The 17,987-nt window shown below is 48.0% G+C and overlaps 1 long non-coding RNA gene and 1 pseudogene across 1 annotated transcript; both read right to left on the reverse strand.

The window, feature by feature from the left end:
* Positions 1-327: 327 nt before the first annotated feature.
* Positions 328-16,362, reverse strand: LOC107280912 (acid phosphatase 1-like; annotated as a pseudogene).
* On the reverse strand, positions 3,446-5,879 carry LOC136356472 (uncharacterized). The gene is made up of 3 exons (XR_010741305.1): positions 5,293-5,879; positions 4,905-4,970; positions 3,446-3,779 (listed from the first exon to the last, which is right to left on the reverse strand). It is a non-coding gene; the product is annotated as an uncharacterized lncRNA (long non-coding RNA).
* Positions 16,363-17,987: the final 1,625 nt, after the last annotated feature.

The following is a 17,987-nucleotide window of genomic DNA, read 5'->3' on the forward strand; positions in this document are numbered from 1 at the left end:
ACTCATAACATTCACGTAATGTATGAAATGACAAATATAATTACTACTAAATATGTTTAATGTAAGGAACTGCTTGATCATTGATCAATACATTGATCAATGAAAATCAGCTCTCTCAATACAATACACTGATCAATGAATATGGCCAACTGCCAAACACGCGTTATTACAAATTTTAAAATCTTGCCCATCTCATCAACAAACCAACAAGCAAATCAAGTAAACAGTTCATGACAAGAAATTACGTAGATGACACACACGAACTTGGATCCGTCGATGAGCTAGCTCTCTAGCCATTATATTCTAGCCATGGGGCCAGTGGCCCAGCTAGGCGACGTAGTACATAGGGTTAGGGTACTTGAAGGTGCGGCAACCCTCCGGTGATCCGAGGTCGCTCCACTGGTCACCGATGTTGCCGATAATGATATAGCTGGCGTCTACCAGCTTTTTCCGTTCACTATCTTGAACGCTTGAGTTGAGGTTTGGAGCCCAACTGGCTGGAGCAGTAGCTTCTCCCAGCTAGAGTAGCCCTGTGAGAGGAGGTTGTGGGTGGTGACACCTATTTGGTCCTCGGTGCGGCCGGATAGGAACCCCGGCTTGATTCCGAGCTGGAGCAGCCGATGGTAGAGTCACAGCGTCCCTTGCAATGACAGAGCGCTCACTCTAGCCACATACTGGAGGAAGCTCGCGTTGGTCGTATGGCTGAACTCTGGAAAGGGAAATGATGATTTAAAAATGATAATCGCCAACCAATACAACAAGTTTTATGAACTTTTTCTATTATATGAAAAACACGAGCATGCATACACCACCACGCATGTACGCACGCTCATGAGAGTGATGGAGAACAACTGCAAGTCACTGACCCATTAAATTCTTACGGGACTCCCGTGTGTGTAATATTCATGGGCAAAAATTTGAATCGTGGTTTGGTGAAGTCTTGCACCCAAAACTCTACCATCATAGCGCCGGTGTTTTCATGGATGGGTCACTGTTGCTGATACTATGGAGTAGTGCATATGTGTTATCTATTTTTTTGTATTAACTACAGCTTCTTTTATTGAAAAAGAGTTCATATATAATTATAATTTGCTAATTGTTATTTGGAATCAAATAAATTAAATAGTCAAAGTAAGAGTTTAAGGTACACATTTATATTTATTAATTCCAAATTTACTTTTTTATAGGGAAGGAATTATTAAATTTTATGCATGATAGAAAAAAAATAGTACTTTGACCTAGTGTTTGAGTATATATATGTACCCGTAGCCATGCTTGGCCTGGTAGGGCAGGGTGAAGAGGGTGGTCTCGTCGATGTCGAACACCCAGATCTCCTTGCCATGGCCGGAGAGCTTGAGGCTCTCGGCGTAGGCGATGGCCTTGTTGATGACCACATCGGAGTCGCGGCCGTAACGGTCGCCGGTGATGTTGTCGGCAACGTCACTAGTACAGATCCTCTCATCTGTGACGGCCCATCACATGCCTGGGCAACGTGGGCCGTCAGAACGAAGTCATCTCAATCGGGCCTAAATTTTTGCCGTTGTAGATGTACTCGTCGGGGTGCATATTGCTATAGCCCGTCACCGATGACACTCATCTGTGATGGGCTCAAAGTTAGACCCGATTGAGATGACCTCCACTATGTCAATCGGGCCCAAATATTGAGCCTGTCACAGATGAGTGTCATCGGTGACAGGCTCCAAAGAAGGCCCGATTGAGATGGCCTTAATGCTCGTCACCGATGACTCTTATCGGTGTCGGGCTTCTATTTGCGCCCGTTAGAGATTAGTGTGCGCCCGTTAGAGATGACATTTTTTTGGCCCGATTGAGATATACTTTGCACACTATATATACTCTAGCAGTCTGTTGTCCGTAGTTATCCTACTGTTCACTATTTTGGTGGGAGGTTGAAGGGGGCGAATTTTTGTAATTTTTTTGCAAACAAAACAGGAAAATCATAAAAGTAAGTAAAAGGGTCCTAATCATTTCCTATTAATTTAGTAGTAATTATGTTATGAGATGTTAACTAATATTTTGTTCAATGTTCAGCGATGAATCGAAGTTGGATGTACACGACTGGCTTGAGGCGTCAGTACAAGGAGTACAGAGATGACGTATTAAGTTTTATGAAAGCCGCAGAGGAGGATAGGATAAGAAGAAACGACAAGTACATGTGTTGTCCATGTAGCGATTGCAAGAATGAGATTTCGTGGGAAAATGAAAAGGAAGTACACGCTCACTTGATACGTCGGGGATTCATGGAGAGATACACATGTTGGGTGAAGCATGGAGAGCAAGATCCGGGTACTGATGGTGCAGCTGTAGACGGAAGTGGTGCAAACAATCATGAAGGAGATGAAGAAGAGCATGACATGTTTGTCCCATCTCCATTGGGTGGTGAAATGGTTCATGTGGACCCTGATCTGCTGCAAGACTTGTTACGTGACGTTGATTACCCAGCTATGAACGAGAGAGATTCCATGAAGTTCAGCAGGTTGGTAAGTGACTCGGAGACTCCTCTATACACAGGATGCAAGCCAAAGCACACCAAATTGTCAGCAACATTAGATCTAATGAAGTTGAAGGCTAGTAGTGGATGGTCAGACAAGAGTTTTACAAAACTTTTGGGAATATTGAAGGACATGCTTCCTCAGGAGAACACATTGCCCGAGACGACATATGAAGCAAAACAGGTTATGTGTCCCCTGGGGTTAGAGGTCCGGAGAATTCACGCATGTCCAAACGATTGCATATTGTACCACAAGCAATACGCGGACTTAGATGCTTGTCCTGTCTGCAATACAAGCGAAAGAAGAGCGCGGAGGAGGGAAAGAAGTCAAAGCGGGGTGGTCCAGCGAAGGTTGTGTGGTATCTACCAATCATTGGTCGTTTCAAGAGAATATTTGCCAACCCCAATGAAGCAAAGTTAGTACGTTGGCATGCCACAGAGAGAAGGAATGACGGTTTGCTAAGACACCCTGCGGATTCGATTCAATGGAGGAATATAGATCGAAAGCACAAGGACTTTGTTGCCGACCCCAGAAACATGAGGATATGTTTGTGTACGGATAGCATGAATCCTTTCGGAGACAAGATCAGTTCTCACAGCACTTGGCCAGTTCTTATTGCAAACTATAACCTCCCGCCATGGTTGTGCTTCAAAAGGAAATATATCATGTTGTGCTTGTTAATCCAAGGTCCGAGACAACCCGGCAATGATATCGATGTGTTCTTGAAGCCTGTTATCGATGACCTTGAGAATCTGTGGAAAGAGGGTGTGGAAACTTGGGATGCATATGGTCAGGAGAACTTCACGCTACGAGTTATATTGTTCTGCACCATTAATGATTATCCCACGCTGGGTAATCTTTCTGGACAAACCGTGAAAGGAAAGAAGGCATGCTCTGACTGTATGGAACATACACACAGTATGTGGCTGAAGAAATCAAGAAAGATGATTTACATGGGTCATAGGAGATGTGTCACGCCCGGAATTTCTATCCAAAATTCCAAACGCTTACATGTGTGTTAAATCCTCGTCCAGGAATCAGCCGAGGCACACAATAACAAATTGATAATAGAGTACTCTTAAACAGCTAATTAATATTCGCGAAATAAATTATTACACAGGTGGATAGTTCCTCTCAAAGAATAAAATTCTATGCAGCGGAAAAATAAACCAAAAGACGGAACAGCTATGGCGACTCCACTCCACAGGCAACTTAACCCAGACCAAGCCTAATCCTTCAGATCATCACCTTCACTGAAGTACTCCTCCTCTGATGAATGAATATTGCAAGAATGAGCATATGACATACTCAATAAGCCACACAGCAAATATGCAAGTGCACAGGATAACAAAGGACGGCATAATAAAGCTCATTTGCATAAACAGCATTTACTAAATATTTAAGAGAATAGTAAAACAGTTGAATAATTAAGCAGTATTAAATAAACACTACACAACACACCCGTGTTGCATAGGCCCAACTTCATCTGAACAACCAACCCCGGTTGTACAAATCAAACCTCCAAACCAGGAATATACCATTCCAAACTAGGAGTCAAATTGATTAACACAATTACCATTAATGAGTAGTGTGGGACTAATCACGAAAAACATTGTTTAACTCACCCATAACCGCGGGCACGGCTATTCGAATAGTTTTACTCTGATCAGAGGTGTACCACTGTACCCACAAGACACAACTCTATAACATGTCACCATGCGCCTCAGTACCACCACGGTACCTTGGAAAGGAACTGTGACAATACCCCTTGCACAACACAACTCACCACAGTGCACCGTTCCTGGATCATAATCTCCCCCTCAAAACCAGAGGTAATGGACTCCCCAGCGACCCCCACGGACTTCTCGCTGCTTCACAGTCTGGCACACTATAATGAATCATGCTATACAAAAGGTAAAGTCGTTGCCCACGCTGACTTGTGGTTGGCACGGTAAATGTTTCACAACAGTAGCTCGCGAACCGGTCTTTAATTGTCATAAGCACGACCTTCAAAACCATATACTCACAACCCACCTTTAATCAGGTTTTAATTATCAACTAATTAACATTACACGATTAACCATCATGAGCTACCATTAAATATAACCATAATTAATAATGTAGTATATATGATTCATCCCATTAATGAGTTAATGTTTCTAAGCATGGCTAAGCAAATATATATATAGCATTTAGCTGAACCAAACCAATATATAAGGTTCTAGCTAATCAAATTATAACCCATAGGAAAATAAAGTCATCTTCGGCCATTAATTAATTGGGAAAGACTCACCACCCGATGACATTCGAAAATAATGCATAAGTTGAAATAAAACATTAGCTTTAAACGGGTTCAACATGCTCAAAGGGTTGTTTGGGATCTGTGTGGCTTGCCTTGAGCTTCCACAAACACTTCCGAACCTTCCTCAACGAAAGCGCTCTCTTCGGGAACGTCGGAAACTAAAGCAAAAGAACAAAATCAATAAAACAGTACAAAAACAAGCATAAAGAGTACATGTGGATATTTTTAACATGTAGATCTTGATTTTAGAAAAATTTAGCAACTTGAACCACTCGAATCAGAGTTACAATGATTTAGTTATGAATTTCCGAAGTTTAATCGATTTGCATCTAATAAAGAAAAACTAAAAGAAAAGGATTATGACATCATGATGACATCATCATCACCGGCATGACGCGAGCGTCGACCTCGCCGGCGATAGAGAGGTCGGCCGAGCGATCTAAGGCCATCTACACGTAGAGGACGACGACGCGAACTCACCGGTGCAAGAAAACGCGACGGACGACGACGAACGGCGGCCGGCGTCGAGCTCCTAAGGCGGCGCGGCTCGGGTCGTCGGCGGCGGCGGCTCTCCGGTGACCGGCGACGGCGGCGAAGAGGCGGCCGACGTTCCTCACCTCAGTGCGCACCTAACGGCGGCGACGGGGAGCGGCGGCGACGGCGCTAACGACGGCGCGGCGCGGCTCGAAGACGGCCCGCGGCGGCGGCGGCTAGGGCGGCGTGGCGGTGGCACTACGGGTGACGAGGGAGCTCGGGAGTTGGGGAAAACGAAAGAGGACGCCAAGGGGATGCTATATATAGGCTTGGATTGAAGAGATCGGGCTCCAACCGAGAGGAATCGAAGCCGGAAAATCTTCGGGTTAGTTTGGAGAGATAAACTCAAACGGACTCGATTTGGTTTATCCGGGAGAAATTGGTCTCTGAGACTTTAGGGGAAAGGAAGAGGATAAGGAGGAGAGTATTTCCCCTCAACTAATTTTCGGAAAACACAAGGGAAAAGGTCGGATTTGGAGGGGAAAAACCGAGCCCACTCGGTCACAGTTCGGCTGTCCTGAGGTTGAAGATGAACAGTGCCGAGGGACGCAAAACAGACTTTTAACCTTGGGCTGGCTGAGAAAAAGGAAAAACGGAAAAAAGAAAAGAAAAGGAAAAGGGCGGCTCAGCTGGGCCGACTGGGCTGCACAGCCGCGTGCGAGGGAAAGAGATGTTGGGCCGAATTCGGCCCAACGGCCTAGGAGAGGATTTTAAAAACTTTTCCAATTAAAATAATTCGTGAAATGATGTTTCATTTATTAAAAATACTTTCCTTGCTCAAATAATTCCAAAAAAATCTAGAAAATAGATAAACAAGAAAATTATTTAATTAAATTTTATATAGCACAATTTTATGTTGAAATTTTTCCTAGATTATTAGAGTTTAACTTGTAGGCTTTTAAAATAATTTCTAGAAATGATTTAAAATATGGATTATTAATTTAGGCGATTTTTAGGGCGTGACAAGATGGCTCCCCCTACGGCACACCTTTAGAAGGAAGAAGAAAATTTTCAATGGTAAAAAAGAACTTGGATATGCCCCTGCGGATTTGTCCGGAGATCAGGTACACAACATGGTGAAGGACATTACTAATGAGTTTGGGAAGAAAAGAAAACGTAGCAAGGAGGATAAGAAGAGGATGTGGAAGAAAAAATCCATATTTTGGCGGCTAGCTTACTGGGAAGATCTTGAGGTCCGTCATTGCATTGATCTGATGCATGTAGAGAAGAATGTGTGCGATAGCATGCTGGGGCTATTGCTGAATATGCCTGGCAAGACAAAGGACGGGTTGAATACGCGTCTTGATCTACAGGAGATGAACATTAGCAGTGAACTTCACCCTGTTACGGATGAGAAGACATGAAGAGTGTACCTCCCACCAGCTTACCACACATTGTCGAAGGATGAGAAGATCGCAATGCTATCATGTTTGGCAGATATTAAATTTCCTTCGGGCTATTGTGCGAGAATAAGTAAGTACGTTAAATTGGAGGATCTAGAGCTGGTTGGAATTAAGTCTCACGATTGCCATGTGCTAATCACATAGATCTTGCCAGTTGCTATCAGAGGCATTCTACCACCACAAGTCTGTCACACGATCCAACGGCTTTGTGCCTTCTTCAATGCAATCGGTCAGAAGATTATAGATCCAGAAGACCTAGATGGGTTGCATGCCGATATTGTCAGTACCCTGTTCACTTGGAGATGTATTTTCTATTGGCTTTCTTCGATATCATTGTTCATCTCACTGTTCACCTAGTGAAGCAAACAAAAATATGTGGGACAGCTTTAATGAGAGAAATGTGGCCGTTCGAGCGGTACATGGGAATTCTGAAGTCCTACGTTTGGAACAGAGCAAAACCATAGGGGAGCATCATTGAAGTTTACACGACCGAGGAAGCCATTGAGTTCTGTATCGATTACATGGCCGAGACTGATCCTATCGGAGTTCCTGCGTCTCGCCACGAAGGAAGGTTAGCAGGTGTCGGCACAACTGGCAGAAAAAGAATAGTTCCTGATCAAGCTTCCTACACGCAGGCTCATTTCGCAGTGCTGCAACAGATAGCTGAAGTAACCCCATACTTTGAGGAGCATTTAGCGAAAGTTCGACGGGACAATATTGGTCGATCAGATATTTGGATCAACAGAGAACATGGTGCTCGTTTCAACGAATGGTTCAAGGATCGTGTAGCACGGTCGACCGATGGCCCAAGTGAGATATTACAAAGGTTGGCAAGGGGAACTTCACTATTCTGAAGGACCACATCGATCTGGTCCCTCAAGAAGAAAAAGAAGAGGCCTGGAGGCAGTTCAAGGAAAGCTTCCAATACCCTACATAGGCTGAGGCAGGACTCAAGCGGCAGGCTATCCGCAAGATGGGCAATTGTTGGAAAAATTTCAAGACAATGCTTGTCACGGAGTACGTCCTCAACCCCGCCCAGCCAGAACCATTTGGGAAATACCCATTCATCACCCGAACCGTGTGGGATGAGTTCCATGCCGCCAAATCAACGAAAGAGTCTCGGGCAAAAAGCCAGGACAACCGTGATCTGCAGGCAAGGAACCTTCACCCGCACCGGCTTGGCACCGGAGGCTACGCAGGGAAATAGGCAGAATGGGACAAGGAGGATGAAGCTGCAGTGGAATCTAACACCCTGCTTGCTGATATCCCGGTCCAGCAGGCATGGAACTGGGCAAGGGCAAGGGTGAAGAAGAATAGTGACGGAACTCTTTCGTTCCCAAATCCCGAAGATCAAGCGGTGTACCAGAAAATCATAAGTTGAACACATAGAATAAGTTTCATTATGTTGTATCGTATTCTTCGTCTAACGCATCCTAACTGTACCCCAGGTCGAACTGAATGCTGAGAGACAGGTCTGCTCACAAAGACGCGAGGATGACATCCTCACGAAAGCGTTGGGAAACGAAGAACACCGTGGACGAAGAAGGGGCATTGGCTCCAATGTTCCATGGAAGTTTGGGTTTCCCCAATACGCGTGGCAGTACAAGAAGCACAAGCTTTCCAAGGCGCAGAAAGCTGCACGCCTTATGGCCCAACTTCGGGTGGAGCTTAAAGAAGAGCTTAGAGAAGAGCTCACTGCCAAGCTGTTAGGTATGGAGGTTCGGATGGAGGCACGCATTAGGGATAGGTCGACCGATGCCACTCCCGGTCCCAAAGTACAAGTAATTAGCCCCACGCAGAGGCGTAGCAGCTGCGCATCAACTGAGGCTCCGGCAGAACAACCTGAAGGCCCCGCTGCGGTGGACCACATAACGGTAAAAACAACTTAATAACGCATATATTGTATTAGCACCACAATACATTGCAACATATACTAAGGACACTAATGAATCTATCGCAGGAACCCACATCGTGTACCCTAGTCGTTAGGGTGACACCAGGATTTGCAATTACTGCCGCAGAGGGTCAAGCGTTCAAGCCTACCCCGGAGACCCGAGTGCATGGGGTGCAACTGCTAGCCAGCAATGCCAAAGTTCAGGTGGACTTAGTGAAGCCCAATTGGGTTGGCTACACTATCCCACACCCACCTAATGACGAGATTCTGACTCTTGGGGCTACACGTGGGACCTTTATTCAATGGCCCAAGCACAACATTGAGATCAATATAACTCCAAGGCCAGCGCCAAGTTCTCGTCCGCTGCCGACGCGTCCCCATCCAACTGTTGTATCTCTCCCTCCTGCCGTTGAACAAAGAGATGAAGATCTCCAATTACAGTATGATACAGATTTTGGGGAGGACGGTATGGAGGTCGACAGCAGGCCGCACCTCCCCCTCCTGCCAAAAGGAGCAAGAGGGCGAAATCTTCTCTACCCAAGCTTGACACACGCAGAAAAGCTGTTGGAACGGGGAGAGGAAAAGTAAAGGTGCCATTAGCCCCAAAGAAGCTTGATCTTGGCAAGGCGCCAGTAGCTCCTCCAAAGCCTCCAGCCGAATTCACATTGGGCATGCCATTGGTCGGAGACGATGCCTTATTCAAGATGGGCCCTGCATGCAAAGAGTTGCACGGGTACTACATGGAGAAGTCCAACGCAAGGAGGAAGAATAGAGAGACCTCCATGTTGGGCCAACACGATGGTCAGCCGTTCCTTGGGCCTACTGCCTTCATCGCCGTAGACTTCAAATATCTAAGGGATCTCTACAGGGTGCGAGCGATCGACACCAACCTCCTTAAGTGCTACTCCTTGTAAGTATTTCTGGGTACGTGATATGGTAGTAACTGTCCATAAATTACGCTTACCCTGACTCTTGTCTTGCTCATAGGTTAACCTGGAAGCATGTCCATCGTAAAGCACCTCATGTTGCCTTACTCGATCCAGCTGTCGTCAACAAGACAACGCTGAAAAACGATCGAGCAAACATGGTGGGCTATATCAAGAACTGCTTATTGGTCCGTCAAGACAAGGACTTCATTATGTGTGCCTACAATCAACAGTAAGCGTGTACCGTACTTGTACTCAAATACTTGACGCGTACAATTGTAGTATGTAACTAGCAATTTAATAATTTCGCAGGCAACATTGGATTCTTCTGGTAATAACGCCGAAGTGGAGTTTGGTACACTACCTTAACTCCAATATCAAGCCAGAAATATATGATTGGTTGGCCATCGAATATGCCTTGAACGAGGCATCGGACCAATACGTGGCAAGAGGCGGGAGGCATAAGGATGGGCATCCCAAACTCGGTCACAAGAAAGACTTCCCAATACGTCAACAAGTTGGCGACCAGTGCGGGTTCCATGTCTGCCATAACATGAGGAGCTTCGCAGACAAGGTGACATTGCTCGACCCTGAGGTGTGTAATTCAATTGTTTATACACACATAGGATGACGAATTTACAAGTATGTAGACTAACTTGGCGCCGAACATGTAGGAATTTATTTCAAGGATTCCGGAAATCAACTTCGAAATCATTAGAGAGGAGATAGCACAATTCATACTAGATGATATCTTGTGTCACGCCCCGAACTAGTCCCGACCAGAACTAGCCCGTGACACTCCAAATTAACCTGTTAATCGATACCAGTCCCTAGAAACAGTGCTGGTATCACAGGAAGACAGAATATCACAGCAACAGAGGTCTCTTTATTATAGAGTAGGAGTACAGTCATGTTGGGCTGCGAACAGATCCCGAGCTCACAACTGCATTACAAAAGGGAAGCGGAAGCCAAGACTTGGACCAAACATCACAGGCGCGACTTGGGAACTAGGCCGAAACCCTAAAACTCATCGTAGCCGGCTTGCTCCTGGAAGAACTCCTCGTCAGCGGGATCCGCTTCATCTTCTTCAGCAACTGGGGGGGATTATTTATATAGAGCAAGGGTAAGTACGGGAGTACTCAGCAAGCCATGGTGAATAAGTGTTTAATGCAGGCTTCAAAGAAGGGCTGTTGTTTTTGCAATTGATTTTATTTAAACTCTTTTCTGAAACAACTAAGTGAGTGCTTCTCAAACGACACGGATGAGACAGTGCGTCTCGTCCGGTCGGAGTATGTGCAATGTATCAGTCTTTTGAATTGATCAAGATTGGCACCCGGCCAACAGCTTTCAAACGGCCACCCGGGCCTGGCTGATCCCGTCAGCCGCAGATTTTCCAAACATCAAACCCATTCCACAACAGCAAATTTCACAAGGCAGCAGTCAAACAAAACTACACTAGGAATCACCTCACATCCGCCCATGACCGTGGGCATGGCTGTTCGAACAGTTTTATTAACCTCTGCAGAGGGGGTACACTTTACCCACACGACATTACTAACACGGATCATCCAGCCCGTGCAGAACGGCCACGACTAGAGACCTTAAGGCTTTCATGACAAGGCATTTCGAAAGCCGACACAAGTTCACCATATGCCAACGAGAGGGGTCCCAGACCAACACCAGATTAGGTCCCAGACCATACTGTGCCAGGAAGCCCAGGGGTCCTCCCCGACACCACCCCGGCGAATCCACATGTCTCTTAGCATCATGGCTCCCCCGATAAGCTAGTTACTCAGCCAGGGGTGTCCCATTCCACCCATGTGGTCGTACTTGTCTTATGTTTGGATGAAATTCCAAGGAAACGGTCCTTAAGTGCAAGAGCGGGAATCCGTACACCCGGTACGTTCCCCGGTCTACGGTTTTGGAAATTCATTTAGTTCGCAAGCACCGACCCAGGTGTCGGGTTTTCCAAGTCTTTTGTAAAACCCAAGTTTTACCCAAGATGTTTCTCAGATTTTAAGTTTGAAGGCGATCATCGATACCCGTGCAGAGTGCATGATTACCGAGGCATAACTAGGTGGGTACAAGGGAACATGGTATAACAATTACAATGGAAGGGTCAAATGCAACAAATTAGGTAGGTCCGCCAATCTGCCTTGCAGACGGGACAAGCAGATTAAGTGCGATCCTATCAATGCATAATATTTTTCAAGCAACATAATTAAGTTCAAATATAGGCTCAAGATGTTCAAAGGTGGCTTGCCTCGCTCGAGATCTTGAGCTTGATCCTCGAAATCCTCGCACTGCGGGTCTTCAGGCTCCGAAACTACACGTGAGACGGGACAACTCAGCAAACAGCGAAAATAAAGCCCTATTATTGACCTCTAAGCATGCCATTAGATAGATCTCGAGATTTGAGGAATTTTGGAAGTTGAACGGAGTCAAACGGACTTACGGTTGGGAAGATATTGAATTTCTAAGATTATTGGATTTTTGGTCTAAAGGAAAAGGATTTATTTAAATCCTTTTTGAAAAAGAAAAGAAAAGAAAAGAAGGAGGGAGGGAAATTAGACTTCCCTCGGGCGGCTAGGGCGCGGCCCGAGAGAAAGGGGCGGCTCGGCCGAGCTTAATGGGCCGGCCGGCCCAAGAAGGCGGCCCAAGGCGCGCGCGGGCGGGGAGGGGAGAGAGAGAGCCGGTGGGCCGGGTCCATCCCGCGTGGTCCCGGGTGGGACCCTCTTGTCGGCGACTCGGCTCACCTTGAGCGAGGCGCACGCGGGGCGTGCTAGGGTTTGGGGAGGGAGGCGCGGCGCATGCGCGCGGTTCGCGGAGGACGCGGTGCGGCGGGCCCACGCGCAGCCTCACGGCTCGCGGTGGGCCGCGCGCGCGAGGAGCGGAGGGAAGCGGCGGACCGGGGTCTACTTGACCCGGTTGCGGCCGAGGTGGCGCCGACGTGGCGCCTACGTGGCTGCCACGCGGGCCGGCGGGAGGTAGACGACGACGCAGGCCGGAACGGACGGCGGACGACGGCGGCGAGCGGCGGAGCGAACCACGGCGATACAGGCGAAAGCGAGCACACCGGGAGGTTGCACGGGACGAGGGGAGACGAGCCAACGGCTCGGATTCGCCGGGGGATGCTCGACGGCGGCAGATTGCGGCGGTGGCAACCGGCGGAGAGAAAAGGGGGAAACGGCGATGAGGTTACGAGGGGCCGATTCCCGGCGGCGAGAGCATCTACGCGGATACGGGAACCCATCCCTTACGCCGGATTAGGAGGGAACGCATCGAGGGAGGCCGGCGACGAGAGGCGCTTCCGAGCTCGAGCGGCGACGGCGGCGAGCACACGGCGAGCGACGGCAGCAGTCGGGGCGGCGCTGGCTAGCTACGGGGAGGCTACACATGCTACTACCGAAAACTAAGGGGAAGAGAAGGATTGAGGAGGGAGAACGGGGAGATGCACTACCGTGCGGATGGGGCGCAGTGACGATGGGCCGACGGCACGGGAGTGATCTCTCCGGCCTCGGGCCGGGGAAGAGGAGGAAGACGAGCTCCCGGAGTCCCCTTCCACGTCCACGAACGCACCGGCTCTCCCGGTGCTTGGCGATGAACGGTGGAGGCGAGACAGAGGGGCGGCAATGGCGCGGTGGCAGCGAGCGAAACGGGAGGAGGAATCGATGGGAGGGCGCCTTGGTTTATAGGACGACGATGTCGGTTTGGAAACCGACCTTGGGCGGTCAAGGCGCGAGCTGACGCTCGGCGCTTGCGGCCAAAACGACGACAGAGGCGGATGACGCCGACGGGGAGGGGAAAAGGAAAAAGGAAGGAAGAAAGGGAGCTTGCCCCTTGCCACTTTGGGAAAAGGAGGAGGGAGCGGGGGCGACGCGGCAGAGGGAGGAGGAGCTCTGCCTCCGTCCCTTGGAGGCTAGCGCGTGGAGTGGCGGGGGCCGGGTCGTGACGACGGCGATGACGGCGGGGGCGGTGTGGAGCGGAGCGGCGACACGAGCGGCAGGCGTGGGCAGGCGCGGCAGATGCTGACGACGGCAGCGACCAGGCGGTCGGCCACCATGGTGCGCGCGGCGATTTCGGTGGCGTCGGCGGGAAGCGGCAGCGAGGGCGGAGGGCGCTCGGCTCGGCGCGGCTCACGCGCACGCGTGAGCAGCGCACGGGCAGAGCGGGGGAGAGGGAGTGAGAGAGAGAGAGAGATGGGGAGGGAGGGGGAGATGGGGCGAGAGGGATTCGGCCCATCGAACCCGAGGGAGGCAAAATAGACTTTTGCGGAGGGATTTGATTTGGGAAGGATTTGGATTCGAGATTGAACTCGACGATAGATCGGGGATTTGAGATCTGAGATGGCACGGACACTAGACAACAAGCAAAGAAACAGATTTCGCAACTAGGGTTTTTAAGAGATAGTTTTCCCGCTAGGCGCCACGACGGAACGGGCGCTACATCTTGTCACCGAAAGGGATGTTTAGAGTGAAGTCCTAGGTAGCTCGTCTCGGAATGGCATAACATTTGCAATGCATATGCGACAAACATTTGATTTTTGTAAATATTCTTTGTAATACAATTAAATTTTTTAGAGTAAAATCCTAGGTAGCCCGTCTCTATATATACTTGCATTTCTAATTACATATAAAATTGTTCCAATTTAACTTAGCTTTACAGGTTTTGATGCATGTCGGCGGTTTGGAGAGAAAAATGGATGTGAATGACATATACTTCCTCCTTTTCACAATGTAAGACTTTCTAGCATTGCCACATTTATTCAAATGTTAATGAATCTAGACATATGTATGTGTCTAGATTCATTAACATCTATATGTATGTGGCCAATGCTAAAAAGCCTTAGATTGTAAAACGGAGGGAGTATATGTGATGTGAATGCATGTGTTGTGATGGAATACAAATCTGAATGAGTTGTGAATTGGCTGTGAATGCATGTTTTGTGATGGAATGTAAATGCTGTGATGCTGGGAATATAAATGTTGCGAATTGACTGTGAATGCTGTGATGCTGGGAATGGGGTTGCTGGGAATGTGACTATATATATGCTTCTGTCAATTTTTGCAGCGGGCATGGCTAGCAAAGGCCTGAGGCTAGCCAAATTATAAAATTTTATTTTCTTTTTGGTTCCAAACTCATTCCTGATGGGCATATTAGTATTGCCAAAACGAGATATGTCATCCGTGACGGGCTTTTAGAATAAGCCCGATAAAGCTATGTCATCCTTGCTGGGCTTTTAGAGTAAGCTTGATAGAGATAAATCATTTAAACCGGGATTCGTTTGACTCAACACGTGGGGTCAAATCAATCGGTGACGGGCTCTCTAAATGCCCGATTGAGATAACTAGTCATCCGTGACGGGCTTAGCGGTGTGCCCGATTGAGATTAGTCATCCGTGACGGGCTCTTAACTACGCTAGTTTGACGGGTCAAACTCATCTGTGACGGACATTGTTTTCGGCCTGATTGAGATAACATCCATCCGTGACGGCCTTTTGCCCAATTGAGATTTTTCCTCACATCAGTGACCTTTGCTCAGTGACAGAGGCCTTGCCCGATAGTGATGAGGCTTTCAGCCCATCACAGATAAGCGATCCCGTTCTAGTGCGTATTTGGCGCAATCTGCCAGAAACGTCTTCCAGTCGACGATGTTGTGCGCCTCCACCGCCGTCCTCACGCTGCCGCAGTACGGCGGCGGCTACGCCTCTTCCTGGCCGCTGCAGAAGCAGCAGCCCGTTGCCACCGTGAGCAGGAGGAGTAACCTCGCGCCGTCGCCATTGTTGCCGTCGCCTTCTCTTGAGCTGTGAGTTTCTGTAAGCTAAAGGAGATCGATGTGTGTGATCGAGGAGGCCGGCCACTGGGTTTATAATGCTGTGTTGCGTCGATCGCTTCACGATCGTGAACAGAGGTGCGACGTCGTACGTGCGAGCTCAACATTTTACCGGCCGGCGATCTCTCCGCGCGCTTGCCGCCGGAGCTGGCGTAAGTAGCGGAGTACGATCCCGTCGGATTATGACCGGAGTGCGACGCTGCGCCTGGCGATCGACACACGGGCCAAGTGTTAGAAATAATGTTGTTGTTGTAGTAATAATGTACTAGTAGCTGCTTGCTTGGTGGAGATCGACGCAGGGGTCAAGTGTTAGAAATAGTGTTGTTGTTGTAATTAATGTAGATGCTTAATCGCATATATAGTGGAGTACTACCGACACACCCCCTCTTCTAATTTTCTAAAATAAGTTTATTTTTTTCAATTAATCTGGATGTATAGTTTATGTTCAAATTAATGTATAAAAGTGAATTTATTTTGGACGGATACTAAAAAATATTTTTTTTGCAGATACGTACCTCTTTATTTTTATAATTAAACGACCGCTACAAACGGGCTAAAATAACTTCCGTATGTAAAAGTTAACGGAAATACTGTATACCGGTATACCCGACGGGATACCCTTCGTCCACCTTTCCCATCCAAATAGGAACGAGCCTGAGCGCCTAAGCTGTCAGGAGGAGGTGGCCGTTGGCGACTCCGGCACAGGCTGGGGAAGAAGACCCGCTCGGGGAGAGGAGGACGCGGCCGCCAGAGACGTGGCCGCCGGCGACGTGGTCGCCAGATTGCTGCCTAGTGCTCCATCCACGTGGCCGGCCGGTGCGCCCTCCGCCGGCGCCCCAACTCCGTCACCGGCGACGTGGCCGTCGGTGAAGTGGTCGTCGGATTGCCTCCTGGAGCTCCAGCACCGCCGCCTGCCATCCACGGCGCCGCCGTTAACGCCCACCCTCGGCTCCATCTGCATGGCCAGCCGGTGCGCCCTCCGCCGGCGCCCCCACTCCGTCGCGGGCCCTCTCCGGTCGGCGCCTTCATCGCCGGCCGTCGATCCTGCTACGAGTTCGGGCCTTCATCCTATCTATCTGCTGCTTCGGGGGAGCAAAGAGACAAGATTGGGTGCAAATAACTTGTTAACTTGGTCATGGCTGGCTGTGGAGTGTGGTAGAATCATCTTCTACGTGGTAAGAATCGCATGATACATGATAGGTATCATCTTCTACGTGGTAAGAATAGCATGATACCTGATAAATATCATCTTCTACGTTGTAAGAATCGCATGATACTTGATAGGTATCATCTGATACCTCTCAATTATCACCTGATACGTGGTAGAATCGCATGATACCTAGTAGGTATTACCCGATACTGGCTAGGTATCAGGACCTGATACATCACAAGCATCACCCACCACGTGGTAAGAATCGCATGATACCTGATAGGTATCATCTGATACCTCATAAGTATCATATGATATGTGGTAGAAACGCAAGTATCACACGATCTTACTAAAGTGTCATCTGCGAAACCCATAGGATCTTGTTACTAGACATGATACCTAAGTAGGGTCATGCGGTACTGCATAGGTATCACACAATGATACTTTTGAGGAGGGTCATGTGATCCTCCTAGGATATCATTTGTGAAACCTGATGATACCAGACATGATACATATGAGGATCATGATACCTGTCACGCCCGGAAATTCACTAGTAATTTCTGAACTTATTTGTATATAAAATCCTCGTCCAGGAATCAGCCGAGGTACACAAATTGATAATTTAATATACAAATCCATCATAATAACATCTTTACATACTTACAAAAGAAAAGAAAAATAGCAGCGGAATTAATGGTCTAGCGATGGCTTCAGCTCCACTCCCACAGGCAGCTCAACTGGGGTATAAGCCAAACGTCTTCTCCTTCTAGATCTTTTTTCTTCAACTGAGGTTGATTGATTATTGCAAGGTGAGCATATGACATACTCAACAAGCCACACAGCAAATATGCCCATGCTGCTCAGGCCCAACTATTCTGAACAACCATACCCGGCTGTACAGATCTAACTCCAAACCAGGTGCTAAGCAAATTATTACCAGTTATAGCATCAATAATTATTATGAGAGGTATGAGACTAATCACGAAAAACATTGCTCAACCCGCCCATGACCGTGGGCACAGCTATTCGAATAGTTTTACTCTGGCCAGAGGTGTACCACTGGCCCTATAAGACACAGCCTCAACATCATGTCTACCATACGTCGCGATACTGGAAAGTACCCGAATAGAGGCTGTGACAATACCCCTGCACAACACAACTCACCACAGTGCACCATTCCTGGATCATAATCACCCCCTCTATAAATATAGGCATGGATTCCCCAGCGACCCCCATGGACTTCTCGCCGCTTGTCAGTCTGGTGCCCCGCAATGAACCATGTTATACAAAAGGTAAAGCCGTTGCCCACGCTGGCTTATGGTTGGCACGGTTAATGTCTCACAACAGTAGCTCGTGAACCGGTCCTTAATTGTCATGAGCACGATATTCAAAACCATGCGCTCAAAACCTACCATTGTCAAGTTTTAGTTGGCAAA

The sequence above is a fragment of the Oryza sativa genome, chromosome 5, assembly GCF_034140825.1.
Source record: "Oryza sativa Japonica Group chromosome 5, ASM3414082v1".
Taxonomy (NCBI): Eukaryota; Viridiplantae; Streptophyta; class Magnoliopsida; order Poales; family Poaceae; genus Oryza; species Oryza sativa.